The following is a 23,822-nucleotide window of genomic DNA, read 5'->3' on the forward strand; positions in this document are numbered from 1 at the left end:
ACCCTCCTCCATCAGGAATGAGTCCCAGGGTTTTAATATCAGCCACCCATTTGTTGAAAGCCTCCTCCACATGCATTACTTCTAATCCTCATAGCCCTCTCTTCAAAGCACATATCATTGTGCACACATAAATCTTAAGAGACTGAGGCCAAGGTGTTGAGTTTCTTGCTTAAGTAGGCGACATAAAGAAGATGATAAACCAGGATAGCAAATTTGAAGTCTGTCCAGAGGCTTGAATTTGGTAGGAACAAAATGCTAAATGAAAATGTTAAGAATTACAGTGATCTGCTTGAAAACATACTAATTTCTAGAGAGAAAAAAGAAAACTAGCCTGTGGGTCTATCCCCAAATTTTGCACCTTAATTACTCTTGTATTAAGTGCTGAGTCTACATTTCTGCTTCACCCCTTAAGGGGGAGGAAAGAAAAGAGATAAATGTCACATACAGAATGACATTACCAGATCCTGCCAAAATCAACATATCCATGAGATGGTCTGAGCTTGTGTTTCCACTGACTCTTGTCCTGCTCACCTTTGACCAGGGGCTACCCGTTCTCCACTGAGGTTAGGACAGAGTGCAGAGCAAAGGGCAGACTTCGTGGCAGAAAGGGACACATTTGGCTCCGTTACTAAACCCTCTGCCTGCCACCCTCCTACCAGACTTCCTGCTTAGTCTTTATTTAAGTCCTTTGAACAAATGTCCAACAAGGCAAAGACGCCAGCTGGATACAGGATGGAAACTGTGTTGGGGAGGGACAGCCTGTCTCCAGGTAAGAATCTTGTTGAGTCACCCTGCTTCTCTACACCAGACCTGTGGGGTTTGGATGAGAAAGAACATAGCAGGTTGGGAAGAGGGCCGATGCTGGAACAGAGCAGGTGGGCGTGTACCCCAACTCTGCCATATTCACTTTATATCTAAATTAATTACTTAACTTTTATGACGTCACTCATCATCTCTAACAGAGGATAATCTTAAAGAGTTATTAGTAATATTATCTGGCCCATGTGAAAGGCTCAACACACTGACTGACCTAACAAGTGTGTACTAACTGTTGCCATTAGAAGATGGTAGATGGAGAGGTCAGGTGGAAAAGGAGATGTACACATTTTCATCTTTAACTGGAGCAATCCTCCAGTGTCCCAGGTCAAGCACTATGGCTCTGGATGGACTTAAAGCCTTATAGTCTATGTAGAATGGTCCCAGTGTCACCTAGAAACACTTTTCTTAATTCCTTACCACAATGTGACCAGATTGGGCATGATTCAGACCTAAGAATTTCCCAGGAATGGTTCTCACCAACCCTCATCTGACCTTTGCTTACACACTCTTGTCTCAAATGGCAGTGTGGGAGCCAACCAATTACATCTACCTTGAGCTGCTTTAAAGTGCGTAGACCTGATTTCAGTCTGGCGAACTGGCACTCTTGGATAAGGGCCAACCCCTTATCACTGATCATCTTGAGGTCCAGAGATAGATATGATCAACTCAAGACTGGGCAAGAGAGGAAGGAATGGCACTTAAGTGAAATAGTATGTCTGTTTGAGCCTTCCTAGGCGAGCCTCATCCACCATCCAGAGGCCAGATCCAGCCACTAAGGTCCTAACAGACTACAATCCTAGTTCTACAAGCTTATTTCTCCACAAAAGAGAATCCTGGTGACATTTTCTGACAAAGAGTATAGATTTTCAAGCTTTCCCTTCATGGCTGTGTGTTATTCTTATCTGCACTGTCAACTAAAGCTTTCCCCTAAGACCTTCATGGAAAGAGAAATGGGATCTCAAATTCAGAATACTTATGGCTAGTATGGACCAGTGAGTAAGACACAGTAATCTTAACTAAATTGTCTTAATAGAGCATAGCTTTTGACAAAATTGTGACTGGCAGATGGTTCAGTGTAAAGTATAACATGATCCTCATGGGGTCATCCCAGGGACACCAAGAATCTCATTATTTACCTTTAAACATGACAAGAGAGGATGGGCTGAATAAAGCCCTTAGGGACTAGAGAGATGGCTCAGTACTTTGGATCACTTCCTGCTCTTCCAGAGGACCTGACTTCAGTTACCAGCACCCACTTTGAGCAGCTTACAACTGCTTGTAACTCCAGTTCCTGGGGGACCCAACACATCTATGCATATATACCCAGTCTCCCACATACATATAATTTAAAAAAATAAAAATAAATCTTAAAAAAGAAAACAAAATACTTTCTGGCAAGGGTTATGTGGGTTTGTGCCTGTTGTTTGTTGACTCGTATGTTGGGGATTTACATAAAAGTCATTGGCTTTGCATTAGAGATGTCTTCCCCTCTGAGGATGCGGACCATAGAAAAGAATAGATTCAGATGCAAAGACCGAGGATAACCAATTCAAGGCACTGAGCAGAGGGACTCTCCCTTTCCTTTTTAACTCTAGAGGGATGAAGTGGCTCTGGGCACATGAGTAGCAAACTGCTGTGGAAAATGCTCTTGTATACTGTAAAGATTTGTCATTCATATTGGTTTAATAAAATGCTGATGGGCCAGTATCCAGGCAGGAAGTATAGGCGAGACAACTAGACTAGGAGAATTCTGGGAAGAGGAAAGGAAGAGACATAGTTGTTATCCAGAAGCAGAGGAAGCAAGATGAGAATGCCTTACTGAGAAAACATACCAAGCCACATGGCTGAACATAAACAAGAGTTATAGGTTATTTAAGTTGTATGAGCTAGTTAATAATAAACCTGAGCTAATAGGCAAAACAATTTAAGACCGAATGCCTGAGGGACCAGGCAGGACAGAAAGTTCCATCTACAACCTCAATGCCTAACCCCAACTCCAGTTCTAGATACCTATGGAATTTTGAAAAGGCATGTTAACCTTTCTGAGGTTCATTCTTATCTACAAAAACGCAAATTCTTGGCCGGGCGGTGGTGGCGCACGCCTTTAATCCCAGCACTCGGGAGGCAGAGGCAGGCGGATCTCTGAGTTCGAGGCCAGCCTGGTCTATAAGAGCTAGCTCCAGGACAGGCTCTAGAAACTACAGGGAAACCCTGTCTCGAAAAGCCAAAAAATAAAATAAAATAAAATAAAAACCGCAAATTCTTCTCACCCCACAGTTAGCTGGAAACAATCAAAGGGCATAATTTATATGAAAGTGCTCCACAAACTTTTAATGTGCCACCATATTTATTCTGGAAGTGATCACAAAGTGTCACCCCAAATGCCCTTTCACATGCTGATGGATTTAGATTGAGGGCATGTGTGGAGAAGCGACAAACACAGGGAAGAACTTCCCTTATCTGCGTGGAAGAGACAGATCTCATCAGAAGATGAACTCAGGCAGTAGGAAATAAAATCTGGAAGTTGATATCTTGTCCATGCAGACTATGGCATCACTTACTGTTTTTAAGCTTCATTCATTTTTCCCACCGATCACTTAATTTACTATTGGTTTGTCTATATCCTTCCCGCTTTCTCTCCTATTAAGTTGGTACTTGAGCTTCTAGATCATAGGGCCTTGAGGTCTTCACTTTTCTCTCCTATGACAACCCTATGCACATATTGTATTAACACACCGTCTATCTTGTTGATACGTTTGCTGTTGGTGTACTCCATAGACTCAGCTATAGTGTCCTCAAATGACTGAAGGAAAATCTTCCATCTACACAGTTCCTGTTATGGAAAAGTCCACTATCTAATAAGCCTAATGCACAGGTCCTATTCCACAACAGATGATAAAGATTTTGAGGCATAGCTTTTGTTATTTCTTATTTACTCCTAAGAAAATGTCACATCCGTAGGAAAGGTTCTGAGACTGGTGCTAGCCATCCCTGATCATTTTCTCATATAATACACCCTTTATCTTCCCAAAGAACTCTTTCTGCTATTGGAAGTTTCAGCCCGGATCTTTGTAATCGGGAATACTTTCCTACACAGCAAATATTGCACAAGACATGAGAGCGTGAATAACCATCCCTATTCATCTGTTCTCTTTTTTCTGAAATCATCAGGAGTTATGCCTTGGAAGACACAGCTACATGAGCTAGGATGAGCAGTAAAGAAAGGAGAGGACAAGAAAAAGGAGCAGGAGAAATAAGTAGGAGAGACAGAGAAAGAGACTCACAGAGAGGAGCTCAGGTGTGCCAGGGAGAGGAGAGAGGCCCTCAGCTGAGAAGCATTTTCAAGTATTTGCTTCTAACAGAGAACACTTTCCCTCCCCCAGCACATGGGGCTGGCATTGTCCTTAGAGTGTATAGATTTCAGAATATCAATCCTCCCTTGCTTAGATAAATGGGGAGTCATAGAGGAGGGTCCCTACCTGGCTATGGAAAACCTTTCATTCTGGTATGGTGTTGGGAGGAGTCAGGACCTCTGACCACCAGGGCTGGGTTTCTTGCTCGAGGAGCAAAGCAGAAGTCTTTGTGTAACCTAGCCATGGTTAATGCGTTTCAGCTAGAGCCTGCCTTAAATTCAAAAGTTCTTTGAAGAAAAGCTTACGGGGGGATTTTTCACCACCAGGCACTGACTGCAGAGAGCTCTTGGCAACTGCAGTGATGGGTGAGTCACCAGCGCGGTTTTCAGTGGGTTCTTCCACTCGGGGATCAGCAGCACTGGCATCCGCACACCTCTATTTTTGGCAGGTCATGTTTGGTGTCAGGGTTTCCTGTCGTGTGCCTTGAGCTCTGAGTCCTTCTTGACATGCGCTCTTCTCAGTGTTGGTATATCTTGGGCCTGTCAAAAATACCTCAACACACCAACAACCAATGGTGTTAGAAATGGGGTTAGAACCTCTCAGGCTCTACTTGATCCCTTTCTTAGCTGAGTTGCTAAAATCCTCTGCAGCAGATACTTGGACCAAACGCTGGCAGGGAGGCTTCATCCTGAGCACCACGCAGGCTCCATCCATGGTAGTTTCACTTTCTCTGCTCTTGCGGGGGACAGCATCAGGCTTTTTCTGTTCTCTTTCCTGCTGATAGCAGATGCATAGTGGTGGGCTCTTGTGATTCAAAGGATGGAACAAACATTGAACAGTAGCATCTGCTGGAGATGCAGGATCCTTAGTCTCACCCGACCTGCTGAGCTCAGATTTTCACAGGACCCAGGGTGATGTGCGTGAGAGGTGAAACTTAGTAATCACTAAGCTAAGCTACCACCAACCACACAGCTCCAGAAGGAGCAGCTGAAGTCCCAGGAGCTGGAGTGTCCTGAGTGTTGACGCTATGCCCCCACTCTCCTGGGCCCCAGAAAAGAAAGGCTCTCTTACATCAGCTCCTCCCCCTGTCCTGCCACTCATTCAAATAATTTGGCATGAGATGCTTGCCTGACATTCCATTGTATGCCTGACTTCCTACCAGGTGCCCTGGACTTCCAGCAGGCTCTGGGCAAGAACACATGGGATACAATTTGCACTTACTGAGTCATCACAGATCTTAGAAGTCGTGTCCTTATTTAAATGACACGCCTACGGATGGGTGCTTAAAGTGGTATCAACTCTTGCTCAGGAAAGGTGAAGGAGGGTGCAAGAAAAAGTAAAAGGTAGAAAGCCTGGGAGCCCAGATTGGAAGGGGCGGGGACGTCACCATGGAAGGCTGCCTCTCCTTTCTAAACAATGAGGACTTCGTTGCTTTTCCCATTTCAGTTGCGTTTCATCTGTAGGACATTATTCTCATTTTCTCGATTGTCTTCCCAATCCTCATTCTGTTTATGAGATGCTTTCTTATTCATTCCCAGAGCTCAGCAAGCATCACTGGGAGCGAGGGTGGGGCTAGGGGGATGGCGGGCATTGAGCTGGCTACTGATGCTTTCACTTTCTCTGCAGGTAACGGCGGAAATAAGGCCTTGCTCTTGTTCAGATGAGCAAGGCTTCCAAATGTTAGCTCCTTCCCTATCTTGCAGGAAGACCTGGAAGAGACATTATATGCTGAGCAGCATTCTCAGCCATTTGAAAGAAGGTGACATACTCAGCCCAATGGTGACATTGTAAGGAAGCAGGTTTATGTGTTCTCTTTTCTTAGGATGTGCCTGTTGCCGGCAGCAGTGACCTGAGATTGGGGGCATGGCCATGCCAAACAAAAGTGAACTTTGACTTTTGACCTCTAACTCCAGCTTAAATTTGAGTAGCAGTAGGGAGGGGTGGAGAGAAATCCCAGCTTCATCCCTTTGACATCTACGAGAAGATGAAGGTTGAAAATGCTCTTCTATAAGTGACTGGATTGTTAAAATTAAAGCGGCTGAATAGCTTTCTCCTCTATCATCACCATAGACTGCGTGGCTATCATGAACATTTTTTTGAGGATTGACTCAGCAGGTGGAATTATCATTACCAAGGAGCTTATATTCTGGAGACCTGGATTCCCTTTACTATTAAACCAGGTTGGCAAACCACCAAAGGGAAACACGGTATGGTCTTTAAAGGGTAGCACAATCGACTTCCTGAGAGCACAATTCTTGCCGAGGGCACGTTTTTCATTTCAAGTCCACCTATAATCAAGAGATGGAATTCCGGAGTCTAATTAGTTTCGTGCCACCCATCACCCCCACCAACCAAGCAGCAGCCGAGGGGATGGAGGCCTCTACAGAATACACTGTAGAGCCAACTCGCCCAAACCGTGGAGACGCAGAAAGGATGATTGAACTGGAAATACAGTTGTTAGTCAATTTTTTCTTTACTGTGACAAAATGCCTGAGGAAAAACCAAATTAAAGGAGGAAAGACTTACATACTTCCTTTGAACCGTGCTTTCGGGGGGGGGGGGCGCATAGTCTCAGTGACCCCAATGCTTTGGGCCGGAGACAAAGGCAACTGTGATGGACCATGAGGCCTGGCAGAGAATGGCTGCTCCCCATCCTCGTCCTTTTCCTTCCCTTCTCCTGCCTTCCCCACTTTCTTATAGTCGATTTCAGTTTTTATAAGTTTAATGCTTCTGAAAAATTTGGAGCAGAAAGTAGAAAATTCCCACATGACATTTAGTCTAAATTTTCCTTGTTATTTACATCTTGCATTAGCGCATGATATGCTCATCATAAGTGATGAGCCAATATAGAAAACCTGAAGTTCATAGTTTAGATTAGGGTCCGCCCTTTGTGATGGGCAGATCTATAGGTCCTGGCAAATACCTATTGTCATGTCTCCATTGTCACATGATACGGAATAACTTAGTTGTCTTAAATTTTTTGTATTCTGCTCACTCATTTCTCTCTTCCCTCAAATCCCTAGAAACTATGAACCTTTCTAGAATGGCAAATGGAAGCAGATAGTATGTGGAGTTTTCAGATAGCCTTCTCATTAGGCAGAATGCAATTAAATTTTTTCTGTTTTTATATCTTTATAGTTCACTTCTTTTTATTGCCAAATATTATGTTGTGTAGATAGAGTATAGTTTATTTACCTGTACTTGTTGGAGTGAATCCTCCAAAGTTCATGTGTTGGGCACCTGATTGCCTTGACAGCAGCTCTGGGAGTTAGAAACTCTGAACTGTGATTAAATCCTGGGAGCTCTGTCTTCATGAATGGATGACGATGTTCCTATGGAAGGGGGTGAATTATAAACAGATGAGTGTGACACGCCCCCTCCGTGCCCAGCCTCAGGCTGTCTTGATCACCCACTTTGCATCATAAGATGACACAGTAAGAAGAAAGCTTTTGATCTTCTGATTTCCTATCTCCCAGAGAAACAAAATCCTTTATAAATTTCCCAGTCTGTGGTCTTCTGGTCTGGGAGGATAGTACAGTGGTCAGTACTCTCTGCTAACACACTGAAGGACGTTCTGCTCATAGAACTATTTTCTGAGTGTCTTTAAAGGACAGCCATAACAGTAGTCCTTTTTATGGTAGCATAAGCAACTGCTTTTCCGTCATGAAAAGGACAGAGTCCAGAATGTGTTCGGGCAGTACTGGCTGTGTATCTGCCACGCTAATGAACTCACTTCTTGTCCTGGCCTCTAAAGCTGGTTGTCTGCCATTTCTATGATACTGTGCCTAGATTTTCACAATGTATCGACCACTCAAACTAAGAGTGGTTTTTCTTGTGTTTCAAGAAATGGTGAGACATGCACATAGTCTGAATTTGAAGTTAAATACCTTCAGGTATATATGGCTGGGCGTTTGCCATGATCCATAAAATGAAAATAGAAGATGTAATAGCAACCTAGGGGGCAATTCTAAGCTGCAAGCTAATGGCCTTGATCACATGTGGTCAGTACCAGCGAATATTAAACAGAGTCAGAGATGTTCAGGCTGTGTTGCAGGCCATGCGTGGTTGAATGCATTGATCTTTAAAACTTATAAAAAGGGCCCTCTCAAAGTATGTTGTATTCTTTTAGTTTATAGTCACCCTTTTCCCAACCCGTGGTTCTTTTGTGGGAGTGAGCTTCTACCAGGCATTCTAAGTGAGTGTACACTCTGCCTGCAATGGGATTGGTCTAGGAGGAGACATGGATTGGGCTGAGTGAGTAAGGTTCGAAGAAAAGGTTTGGTCTCCTTGATCTGTAACAATTAAATTACCATGTTATTCCAGGCCACAGACAGTTTGTACCCTGGGTATGAAAGAAAGTCTATCTTTACAGTGGGAGAAATGTGTGGAGAAACAGAGTTTCATCTGTTCTGAATCCTGTTTCCAAATGTAACCTAACCTGGTCTCAAATTCACAGGGTTTCTCCTCCCCCAGTCTCCCAGGTCCTAGGATTAAAGTACCACATCAGCCTGGCATGATGGCTCACACCTTTAATCCCAGTACTTGGGATGCAGAGACAGGTGGATCTTTGAGTTTGAGGACAGCCTGGTCTACAGAGTGAGTTCCAGGACAACCAAGGCTATAGCCTAAGATCTTGTCTCAAAAACCAGAACCAAAATGAAAACCCTATCATGTAGTGATGAGGCGGGCAGGCCTGCTTTTCATCCCACCCAGATCCCACACGGCTAGCTTTACATCTGAAATAATTACACGGAAACTGTATTCTTTTAAATACTGCCTGGCCCATTAGCTCTAGCTTCTTACTGGCTAATTCTCACATCTTGATTAACCCATTTCTATTAATATGTGTAGCACCACGAGGTGGTGGCTTACCGGGAAAGATTCAGCATGTCTGACCTGGTGGCTGGATCCATGGTGTCTGTCTCAGAGAGGAAAGGCATGGCATCTGACTAACTTCCCTTCTTCCCAGCATTCTGTTCTGTCTATTCCACCTATCTAAATCCTGCCCTATCAAATAGCCAAGGCAGTTTCTTTATTAACCAATGAGAGTCCTCCATCACTATCACATTTATCTACTACTATCACATTTTCTTCCTTCTTTTGAAAGCTGTTCTGGGCTTCACTCTGATAGCCATAGCTATCCCAGAAGTCCTTGGAATTAGACAGATGATCAGAGTGTAAATTTAACACACCACTACTCCCTGGATTTTCAGAGCCCAGACAATGAACACATGAGTCAAGAAAAAAGGCTTCCTTGCTCCTCAGGAGAAGCTTCTAGAAGAAGCAAAATCCCAGATAAGGATGAAGAAATGGATTCAGTTTATGAGCTAACACCAACCTATGATATTCTTTGTTTATGGACAGACAAGATTCCAGCAATAGCTACATGGTTTCCAAAATGAGAGATCCATTTTGCTGCTGCCTTTGCTGTTGCCAAAGTCAGAGAACCTAGCAAAGATATCACTGTACCTGTGCTGGACAGTTTTATGTCATCTTGACACACACCAAAGTTATCTGAAAGGAAGGAATCTCAATTAAGAAATCGCCTCAATAAAATGGGGCTGTAAGCAGGCCTGTAAGCATTTTCTTAATTAGTGATTGAGGAGGGAGGGCCAAGTACATTGTGGGTGGTGCATCCCTGGGCCCTGGGCTGGAGGTCCTGGGTTCTATAAAAAAGCAGGCTGAGCAAGCCAGGAGTAAGCCAATAAGCAGTAACCCTTCCATAGCCTCTGCACCAGCTCTTGCCTCTAAGTTCCTGTCCTGTTTTAGTTCCTGCCCTGGCTTCTTTCAATGATGGGCTACATTGTGGGAGTGTGAGCCAAATAAACCCTTTCCTCGCCAAATATCTTTGGTCATGGTTTCATTATAGCAATAGCAACCCTAACTAAGACAACACCTATGTGCCTGCCCTACTGCTACCGTGCATGGCTTCTAGCAGCTAGCTAGAGAGTTCTGGGATATAATCAGACACTAAGAGAATTTAGATCTCATGGTAATGAGTGATGATTTGGAACTCTAGGGATGGGAAGTTTAGGTAGATAAACTCTTTTCCATTGCTACCTCTCCCCAGGACAGTCCCAACACAGCAGCTCATGCAACCTTCTGAAGCCTCCTGGTTCTATGTCTTCTCTCCCCTCTTCACCTCTTCCTCTCACTCTCCCCCAAATCTCTCTCTCTCTCTCTCTCTCTCTCTCTCTTTCTCTCTCTCTCTCTCTCTTTCTCTCTCTCTCTATCTGAACATGTATACATAGGTATCCTTTAAGCCAGGGTCCTCTTTGTTCTGTCTGGGTCCCATGGATCACTGACATGACCAGATTGACTGGCAAGCTCCAGGGATCTACCTGTTTCTTCCTCCCTAGTCCTGATAATACAGATGCATGCCACACCACATATGTTTACATGGGTTCTGGGCTTTGAATCCAGGCCCTCAAACTTGTGGGACAGCACTCGACCAACTCACATATCGACTCAACCCCTTGTTGTCCTGTTTCCTTTAGTATTCCAAGTCACATCCTGGGCTCTGATAAAGTTTTGTATGAGGGTTTGCTTTAGACTCCAAGAACACGGGCAAAGACAGACAGGAGGGATGATCTCATGAATCATTAGTTGTCTCTTATGGCCATTGAAGCAATGCAAAGACGAGGCGATTTTGTGAAAATTAAGCAGATACTAGAAGACATGAAAGGACATCTAACTGACATGGAAGGCCTCCTTCCTTCTGGACTCTAATTTAATTGAGTCAAGTGGAGGTTCCTTAGATGTAGCTTACCGCAGTTGGCAGATGAATACATTATCTCCTCCAATACTGGCACTTGTGTTTGCAAATTCTGCACACACACCACACACACACACCACACACACACACACACACACAGCCTTATAATAAATTGCCTCTTTGACCTTATGTTATCATGTGGGTTCCTGGTACCCACTACCAGTCACACCCTAACTGTCAGCCGAATGAAGTACTTTGAGAAACACTCATGGGAACTGCTGTGCTTTTAACTATTAAAACAACCAACATGGGTTAAAAAGCAAGGGCTGTGACTACAGCCATGCATAAAAGGCCGTTTATTTCTATTTTAATTTAAAAACAGGCACACACACACACACAATGCCCTTTAACAATTCTGGAAGTTCTTGCCAATTCAAGGTAAACAATGCCCCCCAATAAGAATAGTTTAAGAGTTAATCTCTGCCAGGCCAGCTTCCCTCTAGATGATGGATTTATTAGTTAATCATTATGAAGCCAGGATTAGCGCACAGTCCCCAGTTTAATAAACTATTCATTTCCTACAGCGCTGAACACTTTCATGGGCTTTTTAACTCTTACACCATAAACAGGGACTATAAATTGTGTTAGCAATTGTTTTTGAAAAGGACGTCAAGACTTCCGCTCTAAAATGGAGATTTGAGCCTGCACATTAGCTGTTCCCATTCCCCCTGACAAAGTTCTTATTGAAATGCACAGAAACATGTGAATATGATGAAAAGTTTCTTCTGAAAATAGTAAAGAATTCTTCTCATGAGAGTGTACCTGGGGGAACTTAGCAAAAACAAACATCCCTAGCCGCAAAGTGAAGCATGTATCATTAGGGGCACACTTCTATATTAACCCACCTCAAAGTGGCTTTCCTTTTACAATTCAGCTAAAACTTTTTGGGGGGCGAGGCTGAGCCTACCCAGAAGCATTCGGATTTATCATTTTAACATTTTGAACACGTGCTCCATAACTTTTATGGTGCTCGCATGGAGAATGGTATCCACCATCATTCATTCCATTCAAACTAAGTGTGCTCGGGAATGTGTCCATCCTAAAGTACTTTCCAATGAACACATAGAGGCTCCCTTATGAAGAAATTTCACCATGCTTCCTTTGTTCTGGGTAGGCACTGTACTGCTAATAATAATAATAATAATAATAATAATAACAATAACAACAATAATAATAATACCAGTGCTTGCCTGCCTTGCCTGCTATAGTAATGCATCTTTCTTTACTCCCTTATCTCCTTTATCTCTTGGTTCTAATTCTTTGGTTTCCGCTCGCTAACATGAGAACCCATTGTGGTCATCTGGGATAGAAACGGACACAGGGAAGCACGGACTATCCCAAGAGTAGTAGACTAGAGTTAGCTGGTACAAGGAGAACCCCACTTAAGCTCGAGTAGATTGAATAAGATCATGAAGTCTAGCACACCAGGGGTTAGGGCAGTGGAGTCTTTGGTGCCTGCAAGGCAGTCTTTGTTGAAGCTGATTCCTATGTGGGTTAACCTACCCCTGGGAGGAGGAGACGGTAGCCTATGTAACCTTGTTACCACAGTAAACACAGGGAAAAGAAAAGTCATGAAGTAAGAAGAAAAAAAGAGCAGCAAAGTCTGTAGAGATGCTGAGAGCCTGAGCTACCCCCCCCCCCCCCCCCAGTTGAGTTTGCTTCCCCCGTGGCCATTGTTAGAAACTGGAAAACAATTTCCAATCATTTGCCAGGGGCTGCAGAGCAATTTTCCTCCATCAGGAAACAGTTTGAGCTTGGCTGATTGTATGGAGAAGGCAAAACCGTACTAGACTTACAGCTGTTGGGGAGAGAAAAGGTCCCTTTTGCCATCCAAAGGTTAAAGCCATGGGTTCGAGGGCACTGATTGAAGTTTATTGATTTTCAATTGATGAAGTTCCAACACTGCTAGGCGGTAAGATGACATCTCTCAACCCAGAGAATATTGCTTCTCGTCCCAGACTCGCTCTTGAAGTTGACAAGTGAATGGGTTTCTGGTAAGCATTTGTTACATTTTTCAATCTGGACACTGAATTGGTATGTAGCAATAATAGGAGGGTAATTATAGGAGTCGGAAGGACTTTATGTCTCGCAGAAGCCTGGATGTGTTAGAAAGCAGCCTGTTTCACTTGCGAATTAGCATTAGTTCGCTCAAAGAGGAAAGTGTCTTCCGAAGAACTGGATTCAATTCAATTAAAAGAATGTGTATGTGGGTTTTCAGAGAGGCAAGGTATAGGGCTGAAGGTCACAGGAATGAGGGCCGCTTTCTCTCTCTCCCTCCCACTTCCCCCCATTTAAAATACCTCTTCATTAATTCCGTGAAATCCACCAGAGAATTCTCTTCTCCCAGGGGTCTAGCCTGTCTCACTTCACTTAAAACAGCACTCCCAACAGATGAAGTAGGTTTGTTATTCCCCTTGCTGCTGGGGGTGGAGGTGAGGAAGGAGGAACTATTCCTCTGAACTGGTTTCTCACGTTGTCTTCCTCCATATTCATGAACCAACCTCCGTGTCTCTGCAAGATGTTCTACAGCAGAGCACTCGTTAAAATGTACCTTGCAAAAAAAAAAAAGAAGAAAAAAAAAGCCCAAGCCTTCAACCTCTGAATCTCAGTGTCCTTATCTGTAGAATGGGATTAATAATTCATCCACCACGGGGTTATAAAAATAATTGATACAATAACAAAGATGAAAACATGTTTTAAGGTAACAGAATCTCCAAGGCAGGGGCAGAATGAGGCTACGTGGGACCCTAGCATTACCAATTGCTGCAATGATTCTGGCAGGTCTTTTAACCTTTATGGTCATAGACTTCCCTGTTGGTAAATGTAGACAGAAGAGTATCTAATTCTTAATGGATGTATTAGTGCAGGGTAATGTCGGTTCAGCAGGTCTTTGTCATGTAGGGGCGTTCTCTGTGTCCTCCGGAAAGAAACTATCAGCATGTGCCGTGGCCCATATGGAAGGGCTGCGGTGTGTGGGAGGAAATGCAGGCCAATGTAGAATCTGATCCACTTTCCTTGTATGCCCGCAGCAAAGGAAGAAAGCTCAGGTGAAGTCTAGGAACTAAGAAAAACTAGAGGATTGAATGGACTGGAAATACCCAGGGCACCGGCTGTAGCACGGGGGCGCTTTGTGCTATTTCCTGCCACAGCTTAGGGCCTTGCTGTGTCAGTCCAAGCTCCTGTGGATCTCAGCCCCTGATCGCTGATCTCGATACCTGAGAGGTCAGATCACCCACCCATCGCCACAGAGGAATTAACAAGACTCTCACCTTTCCTAAAAGGCATCTCGAGTGTTCGGCAGAATGACTCTCCACAGAAGGGTGCTGTGTGAGCTGGAGAGTGAAACAGTACAGAGAGCCCCTGGGGGTTCTGGTCACACTAAGACTGCCAGGGATTTTAAGGACTAAAAAGATTTTGATATTCCCCATACTCTATCATTCATCATAAGCTATGTATGAGACAAGGAAACAAGCAGTTATGAAGTATGGTGGTACGTACCTATAATTCTAGCACTTGGAAGTTGGAAGAAGTAGCATCATAAGTTCAAGACCAGCGTGGGTCTTTTCTGAAACAAAAAAGGAATAAAACCCATTAAAGAACAAACAAACAAAAAAACAACACTAGCTATGCTGAACTGAAATGGATCCATTTTGGGTCTCCTGACTTTGGCATGAGTTCCTCAGCTACCTTTGGTCTGGCATGTCAGTGTCTCTAACATGGCCTCAGCTGCCTAAAGGCCATCTAAGGAATGCCACCTAGCACCCTCTGCCATGGCATCTCTCCAGCTCTGGGAGAAGGTCCTTCAGCAACCCCTCAGCAGACTCTGCCACCAGGCCTCATCTCTTCTTATACTGAGAGCTGTTAGGCTTCTGCTGAGACAGAGAAACCAGAATATGTTCTGCACTGGGGAAACAAAGCAGAATGGGTTCTGTTGGGTTCTGAACCGAGGCCTCAGGCACAGTATGAAGGTATTGACCCTGCCAGGCTTGATCCTCCTCCAGCAAAGCTGAGACCGTGTGGAGGTGTGGAGTCCAGGAATTTGAGGCCCGAATATGGGGTTTCCATCGTGGCTGCTTCGCCTTCCAGATTCTCAGCGAACCTCATGAAACAGGTATCGTGGGTGGGAGAGGGCACAACAGGGCTTCAAAGCAAGCATGTGATAGGTGGGAGCTTAGGTTTATGAGGAAGCCCGTTCCTGGGACCTTCAGAGACACGCATGTCTTTCACCTACCAATATCTCTGCCTTCCCTATAGCAGATTCTGCATTGAATCCTCACTACCACAGACTGCCATACATGTCACTTGTCCACCTTTCTATTATTATTCATTGTCACCAATCCTGTTAATCAGGTAGCCCAGAGAAACAGACCAATGTGCCATATGATGGGAAATCCACTAACGAAGTAGGTTTGCAGGATCATGGAGGCCTGGAAGTTCCATGATACGCAGCCACAAGTGGCAGAGTCCGAGAATACAATAGATCAGTTCTGGACAAACCTGGGAACTGCAGGACCAGGAAGCCCATGGTCCAGTCCCCATTAGAGAACAAAGGCCCGAATGGGCACGGGAGAGGTCTTTTCATTTCATATGTCTTGACCCATAGTGATTGGGCTGTATTGGTACACAGTGAGGGAGGTTCTTCCCCCTCAATAACCCAACATAGGGCTCAAGCAGCCGGCCTGCTTAAACTCTAAGAATGACAGCTCAGGCCTGATCTGGGCTTCTGGAGACAAGAGAGCTTTCCTAGGTCAGGTGTTTGAGGAAACGAGATAAAGATGCCCTGGAGGCTTGCAAGCAAGATTTTCTGATAATGTCCACTCTGTGGAAAAAATTGCCTGAAAGGGAAACACATCTGTAGCCTTTGAACAACTTTAAAAGATGGGAAGATTACAGAACTCGGAACATGTTTGCCAGCACTTAGATTTACTTAATCATAACTCCAGCCATGGTAGCTGCAATGACTCCGCATAAATGGATGCTAGAAGAGTCTCTAAGCCTCGCAGGCAGATGGATAGTTCACACTCAGTCCCTCACGGACAGGGACTTTACAAATGAAACTCCAGAGTGGTGTGGAACCAGGGAAGCCCTGTATTTGGAATGGCCTAACGCTTCTGTTAATGTTCTACTGTTCCTGGCTTGAATTTCTTAATCTGTTTATTAAAGAGACCTGAATTCTCACTTGGTGCTCTGCCCTGGAGGTGCTGCAGCTGGTTCTGGCCCCAGTTCCCAGCCCAGTGTTGGTTGTATAGTGAGCGGATGGTTACCTGTTACCCAAGGATCACTGTTTAGCAATCATATATAACATATTTCTTGATTCTTCGTTAGTGGCATGTTGAAAGTATTCTTAGCACCAAGTTAGAAAATCTGCACAGAGGCAACATGACGTCTAAAAATTATACTGAAAAATTAGAAAGTGAATTTGATGCTAAGTGATACACGGCCTCTCCAAACAGGGGCTGATTACAAACGCTCCTCTGGTCTCATTGTGACAGCTTCTATTATGGAAAATCTCACAGGAGTAACAGGTCAAAAGTGTTGGGTCCAGACTCCTGCCAAGGCAATGTGCTAAGGCTATCGAGACTGCTACTATTTCACCCTGAGAAAATTAATATCCAGACCTCATTCAAATGAAGCTCTCAGGGGAAACTGCCCTGCGTACAACAATTGATCTTTCTGAAGAGCACTACGAGTTCCAGGATATTTACTCCAGTTTGAAGTTTGGGGGCCCGGGGATATATCTGAACTCTATTTAGGGAGAAAGCCGAAAAGCAGGGCAGCCTGCCGAACTGTCATCAGGGGGTAGATAATAAAATCATTAAAAAGAAATAAAGCAGAATCCAGCTGAAAATACAACCCAAACCCCGAGAAGTGGAATCCTAAAACAGAGAACCCAGTAGGGTTGGATAGGACGATGATGCCCTGTATTAAACTCCCCTTCAACCCAAAGATTCAGCTAGCAAGGACACTTTCAGAGTTGGCTAAACAAAGCGTTCCTGTTCAAAAACAAAGCTGAGGCAGTGACGGTGTGATGGTAAGAATTCACAACGAAGGAAAATTGAAAAAAAAAAAAAAAGATGTCGCCATCTTTTCCGGGTATCCTTCCTAGCATCTATCTGTAGGCCTTCGTCGCTGACGCAAGCAGTCCCAGGATCCTTTCTGGCATCCAAGCAGCAGCTGCAAGCTTTCAGACAAAAGATGCGCTAAGGCTCACCAGCGACCACATCTGTAGCGACTACAGCATAAACACAACCAGGAATAGAAAGGGCCAGACGGGAAAGGAGAGGAGTCTAGCTTATAGCCGCTAATTAAAGAATTACTTTGGATTAAAATGCCCTCGCAGGATTTGCACCCAAGATTGCAGCTATGGGGATACTTGATTGTGTTGCACCGCAGTCATTAACTCCTAAAGGTGGAGGCTGTTCTCTCCAGCCCAAAGCCTAAGATATAATTCATCTTTGGGTAAAGCACGAACACTAGTAAGACAGACGAACTAAAGAATAACACACATCCATCAAAATATGGCAAGTCCCGGAGTCTGAACACCAGCAGACCAAAGACGGCTTTCTCTGTAACTTACATAAAAATCTTTGAGTAGGGACCTTCCACGCGGCCATAAAGAATACAAATGGGATGTGACAGGAGAGGTTAGACAAGGAGGATGAGAGAACAGGAAGCAGGCCAGACCAGGGCTGAGAACCGCTGAAGCCACAACTTGCCTGGGGTTCTCACCGGTTCAGCTGGAGAGAATAAGTGTTAGACCAGAATTAGCAGTGTTTCATGTGTAGCTAGTTCATGGTACTTAGACGAACACTCATACAAACTGCATGTGGTTCTCACTCCAGCACAGACAACAGCACACAACTTAATATTAGACATTTGTGTCCTCAGGTTTTTTGGCCACTCCCACCACAGGAACATTTGCCCTGGTCAGCTTCTTCCCCCAGCCCCACCTGTTCCTTGTGGCTGGCTGCACCACCCACCCAAACTCCCTCTGCTCTTCTTGTGTTCATCTAACCCCCTCCTACTCCGAGTACCAAGGAGCTGCCAAACCCACTCCCAAATTCCACTGCTTTTTAAAGCCCTGAGATGGGGCTCCCTTGTCCAGTGCTGGCCATGAAGCCTGGAGGAAAGGCCACAGCAATCAATGGGAAACAAAGCCTGCAGGGCTTCTTTATTTTATTGTTTTTATTGAGCTATACATTTTTTATCACACCCCTTTCTTCCTCCCCTTTACCATTCGACCCTCCTCTCCCTCGTACCCCCATGCTCTCAGTTTACTCAGGAGACCTTGTCTTTTTCTCCTTCCCAAATGGATTCATGTATGTCTCTCTCTTAGGGTCCTTTTTGTTGTCTAGTTTCTCTAGGGTTATGAACTGTAGGCTGGTTATCCTTTGCTTTATGTTTAATATCCTCTTATGCATGAGTACATATTATATTTGTCTTTCTGGTCTGGGTTACCTCACTCAGGATAGTTTTTTTCCAGTTCTGTCCATTTGCTTGAAAATTTCAAGATATCATTACTTTTGACTACTGAGTAGTAGTCTATTGTGTAAATAAAAAGCACATTTTCCTTATCCACTCTTAGGCTGAGAGGCATCCAGGTTGTTTCCAGGTTCTGGCTATGACAAACAATGCTGCTATGAACATAGTCGAGCAAATGTACTTGTGGGGTGAGTTGTCTGTCCTTTGGATATATACCTAAAAGTGGTATCTCAGGGTCTTGAGGTACATTGGTTCCTAATTTTCTGAGAAACCGCCATACTGATTTCCAAAGTGGCTATACAAGTTTGCACTCCCACCAGAAATGGAAGAGTGTTCTCCTTACCCCACATCCTCTCCAGCATAAGCTGTCATCAGTGTATTTTTATCTTAACCATTCTTACAGGTGTAAGATAGAATCTCAGAGTTGTTTTGATCTGCAGTTCTCTGATGGCTAAGGAAGTTGAGCATTTCCTTAAGAGTCTTTCAACCCTTTGAGATTCCTCTGTTGAGATTTCTGTTTAGATCTGTACTCCATTTTTATTTGGATTATTTGATATTTTGGTGTCCCGTAGCCATAGAATTTTAACTATTATAAAGATACATAAAGGATTAGAAAATAATGGCCCTAATGCCAACTGTTTGAGATATAAAAAGCATCAAAACTTGACAATAGTTTTGCAAAGTTCTTGTAAAATAAACAAATGAATAATCCCCAATTCATTCCCTGCTGTCATTGTCTATTCCTGAACACCCACCTCAAGGTAACTGTGTTTTTGACATGTTTTATAGGGCTAGGTGGAATGGATCAAAACTCTACAAAGCAATAGTATTAACAGGATTTTATTTTCAGAAAGGTCTCAGTTGAGCTGGCATTCTCATTCACTTGCATGAAGGCAAGAAGATCATTCTGAATGCCCATGGTTCAAAACTGACAGTTTTGATTGACATACGCCACATTTAAAAGTAACTGTTTTCTCAGTACTTCTCCGTGTCAATCTTTTCATCTCTCAGTGGTTCACAACCTTCCTAATTCTATACACTCAGGAGAGATCCTTCCAGGCAGAACCCTGAGTTACACAGACCCCTCTAGCCAGCCTTTCAACAGTATGATTTTCCTAGGTTATCTCTAGATGTTAGAGGAGAAGTAATTCTCTGTGGAAAATTCTAACGTCATCTATCCCACTCAAACTTTTCATTTATACTCTCCATAATTCTAGGAAATAGACACACCAGGAAAAACTCACTAGACACGCGACGAAAGGGAGGGAAATGCTTGAAGATAGACTGTATAGGCTTGGTCGTGACTCGGTTCTTGGAATTATCAAGAACCGTTGCTAAAACATGCATTCCCAAACATTTAAGAACCTGGATGAAAGGATGGAGATCACTGCTGGAAAACGAGAACCTATGACGTCACCCAGCTACGAAAGATGATAATGAAAATGAAGATTTAATAACTGCTTGTTAACAGAGAAAAGGCATAGCAGAGGGCAATACAGGTGAACTGGAAGAAAATGCAGTAGAAGAGGTATCTGTTGCTATACAGAAGGATTTTAGAAGATTAAAAATACAGGAAAAAAGCAAAGGGGATACACAAAACACAATTAGAAGGTATAATATAGGTGTGATAAAAATGGAAAGAAATGAGACAATGAGGCAGAAGGAATGTCTGAGAAAATATTTACTAGAAATTCTCCAACATTCTTGAAAGATATCAAATTACAAATTTAGAAAGTCCATTAATGCCAGGCGGTGGTGGCGCACGCCTTTAATCCCAGCATTTGGGAGGCAGAGGCAGGTGGATCTCTGTGAGTTCAAGGACAACCTGGTCTACAAGAGCTAGTTCCAGGACAGGCTCCAAAGCTACAGAGAAACTCTGTCTCGAAAAACAAAAAAAAAAAAGTCTATTAATGTAGACTTTCTATAAACCAAAGAATGTAGAGGCTGGGGAAAGGGTGTGGTTATTAAGAAAGCATCCTGCCCTTTCCAGAGAACTGGAATTTGGTGCCTAGGACTCATATCCTGAGGCCCACAACTGTAACTCCAAATCCAGGGGACCTGATGCTCATCCTCTTCTGGCCGTTCTGCAAGTATGGGCACACACAAGGCACACACACACACACACACACACACACACACACACACACATACACGCATGTTTGCATGCACACATAAATAAAAACCCCACAAATCTTTTAAAAATTAGAAAAAGAAAACTGCTGGTAAATACACTGTAACAAAAGTACAAGTAAAAGACGAGAAAGAGTACAGGAAGGAGAGACATATGCACACACAGACAGACAGACAGAACCTTTGAAACAGCAGAAAAGAAAAATGATGCTTATCTTCAAAGGAACTTACTATATGTTAGCAGTGTGTGTGTGTATGTGTGTGCATTCAGAAATAACATAAAATAGAGTTTCATGATACATTTTAATATATTAAAAGAAACAACTGTTAATCTAAAAATTCTATAGCTAACCAAAATATTCTTGAAAATTTAAGATAAAGGAGGATCAAGAAGGAGTTGGGAGGTGGGATGAGTATGATAAAAATACATTTTTCTCTACAAAGAGTAAAACAAGCTGCAATGATATGAAGATGGTTAGGACAACCATCCTACAAGAAGTTTAACCACTAGAATACACATATCAAAAGATGTACAAAGATCTCCAGGCAGAGCAAAGGATTCCAGACGATGGCTGGAAGAAGAAAGAGTGAAGATGACTTTGAACGGTATAAGAGAGGTAAATAAATAATAAATCCAAATGAACGTGGCCTGAGGAAATGAGCCACCCTCGTGTCTTGGGTGATTCAAAGAGTATACTTAAAGTTAATGAGAAAATTACCACAGAAGATAAATGGGATAAACAGGGACCTTGTGTTGAAAGGTCTGTATATTGTCCAGGATGTGGAAAAGGTGCTATTTAACTTTATTCTGAAATGGTTTAAGAACGCTTGTGATCTCTAGGGTGACGATTTCAAGAGGAAAAAGACAGAAAAGGGGCTAAAAATAATGACCAACTACAAAGAAAGAACAAAATAGGAAAATAAAAATAATTCAAAAAGAACAATGGTGCAGAGTAAATAAGACAAATAGAAAAAAGACAAAGGAAGAAATAGAGGCAGGGAGAGACAGACACACAGACACAGAGTCTTTAAGCAGCAAGGGGGAAATCTTAATAAAATTATATTAACAGTCACATTAAGTTATATGAGTCGCCACTCCACTTAACTGACCATGAATCTAGATAAAGATGCAATTAGATTCTTCTCACAACAGACACATTTTATTTATAAGGACAAAAAATATCGAATGAAAATGAAGCAATGACAAGTTATTTAACAATATCAAATAAACTGGAGAGTACGCTCATATCTAATTCAGCATACTTTAGAGGAAGAAATATTACTGATAAAGACATTCACTTATATGTACTAATGTCGTGCAATGGAACACTTAATTACACATATATGTGGAAATCTGATCGATTTAAAAGTTGAAGAAGAATCAACTCTGACAATAAAAGGCAAGGAGATTCTAAGAACAAAGTAACACATCAACTGATAGGCTTATTAACTGTAGAGTGAACACTCTTATCAGGTCTATCTACGATAGTTGCGAAAGATGATTACACGTTGATTCTAACAGAATAGCAACACGTTTCCAACCATTGAAAATACATGTAGTAGGAGGCGAGGACCTGACCTTGGCAGCAGAAGACGGGAACATCACCCCTAGCCAAACACCTCATCCAGCTGTCTGTCACACAGCTGTCCTCTCAGATGTCCTGTCCATTAACCCAACCCACTCTGATTACACATGGCCCCTTTCTGACATGTACTTATCTACCTGATAATTACTGCCACGCAGCTTACCGTTCATAATTTAAATGGCTCTCGCTTTATTGTCCTGCTTGTGTTTCTTGCGAGCTTTTTCATGCAGATCGTCATGCTACAGAACTCTCTCAGCAGCACCTGAGTTGTGGGCACACAACAGGCTTTTAGCCGCTGAGAACTCAAGTCATCTCAGGCCCCTAAATGTCTTCTCTGCTCTTTGCCTTGTCTATGACTTGGTGTGCCAGCCCTACGATCCACCCAAGCATTGAGTCTGTTCTAAGTGATCCCCGAAAGCAAGGCACTAATACTGGGCACTCTGCAGGCAGCAGGGCTGTATAGGTCTCACCTTATGTCCCCAAAGAACCAATAATTTCTTATAGAAGACATAGGGACAACGTTATCATTTTATATTCCCAAGAAATATGGGCGACTGCTGTGGAGGTGGCCGTTCTGTGAGTTCTGAGAGGCAAAAACATTATTTCTGCCTTGGCTCATCAGGAAGGGCACTTTGATCCATGACATCTGAGATGGGCTTTATGGACTACAGCAGGGTGTTCTGGGTGGAGCAGAAACCTGGGGCACACTTGGTGCATTGTTTCCTGAATAACTGGCCAAGTCGGTTTCTACTGAGATAGACTGTCTTTCCTCTAACCAGAGAAGACTGCTTCTTCGGACTCTGCAACAGATGTTCCCCCAAAGAACAGAACGGCAGGGTGGTTGCAAGTTAAATTATGGGGCTCCAGGTAAGCAATCTACCGCCAAGCTACACCTCCAGCCCAGGTCTGGGATTCTAAGTCTCCCAGAGGATCACTGCTAACAGGAGCTCTTACTTACCATGTATACAAAAGGCCCTCTGCCAGCTCAGGGGGAGAAGCCACTGTAATGTATCTACTTCAATGCCTTTTTTAAAAATCACATCTTTTACTGCCTTTTCCAAATTGAATAAAGCAGTTACACTGTGCTTTTAAAAATATTTGAAAGAGAAAGGGGGAATGATAAGCCACCTGAATTGCCTTTAAGATTCATTTCAGCAGAGATGGAAGGACCCAGAACTGCTTGGGGTTGAAATAAAATAGCATAACACGCCCGCAATCAACACGAAAGGGAAAGAGGTGCGTAGATGAACCAAGTGTAAAAGTGGCGACAGCTCTAACAGTATAAGCAATGGCAGCTGACACTGGCGCCACAGCAAGGCAGATTCTCGGGCCCTTCTCAGACCTACTGAATCAGAGACCCTGGCAAGAACCCAGCCTCCTCCAGATGGTTCTGATCGATGGTAACATCTGGGAACTGATGCAATGAGGAGCAGCGAAGACAGGCAGCCTGGAGGCTTCACACCCATGCAAAGGGCAGACGTCTCGAAGCGCATTTGATTTTGGCCTTGTAAGATATGGAAACCATGCTGTCAGATGTTCCAGTTTTATATAAACATGCTACAAACACAACTTTCTATGTGACATCTTCTGATTTTGGAGACTTGGCCAGCATAAACATAAATTAACAAAAATATAAAACAAACAAGAAAAAAGAAATCCCTCGCTCCCAAATAGAAG

General features: G+C 43.4%; 1 long non-coding RNA gene across 1 annotated transcript; it reads left to right on the forward strand.

Annotated features, from left to right (window-relative positions):
* The first annotated feature begins 593 nt into the window (after window positions 1-593).
* On the forward strand, window positions 594-7,299 carry LOC119810518. The gene is made up of 2 exons (XR_005284764.2): window positions 594-769; window positions 5,799-7,299. It is a non-coding gene; the product is annotated as an uncharacterized LOC119810518 (long non-coding RNA).
* The last annotated feature ends 16,523 nt before the right edge of the window (window positions 7,300-23,822 follow it).

Source organism: Arvicola amphibius, chromosome 3, assembly GCF_903992535.2.
Source record: "Arvicola amphibius chromosome 3, mArvAmp1.2, whole genome shotgun sequence".
NCBI lineage: Eukaryota > Metazoa > Chordata > Mammalia > Rodentia > Cricetidae > Arvicola > Arvicola amphibius.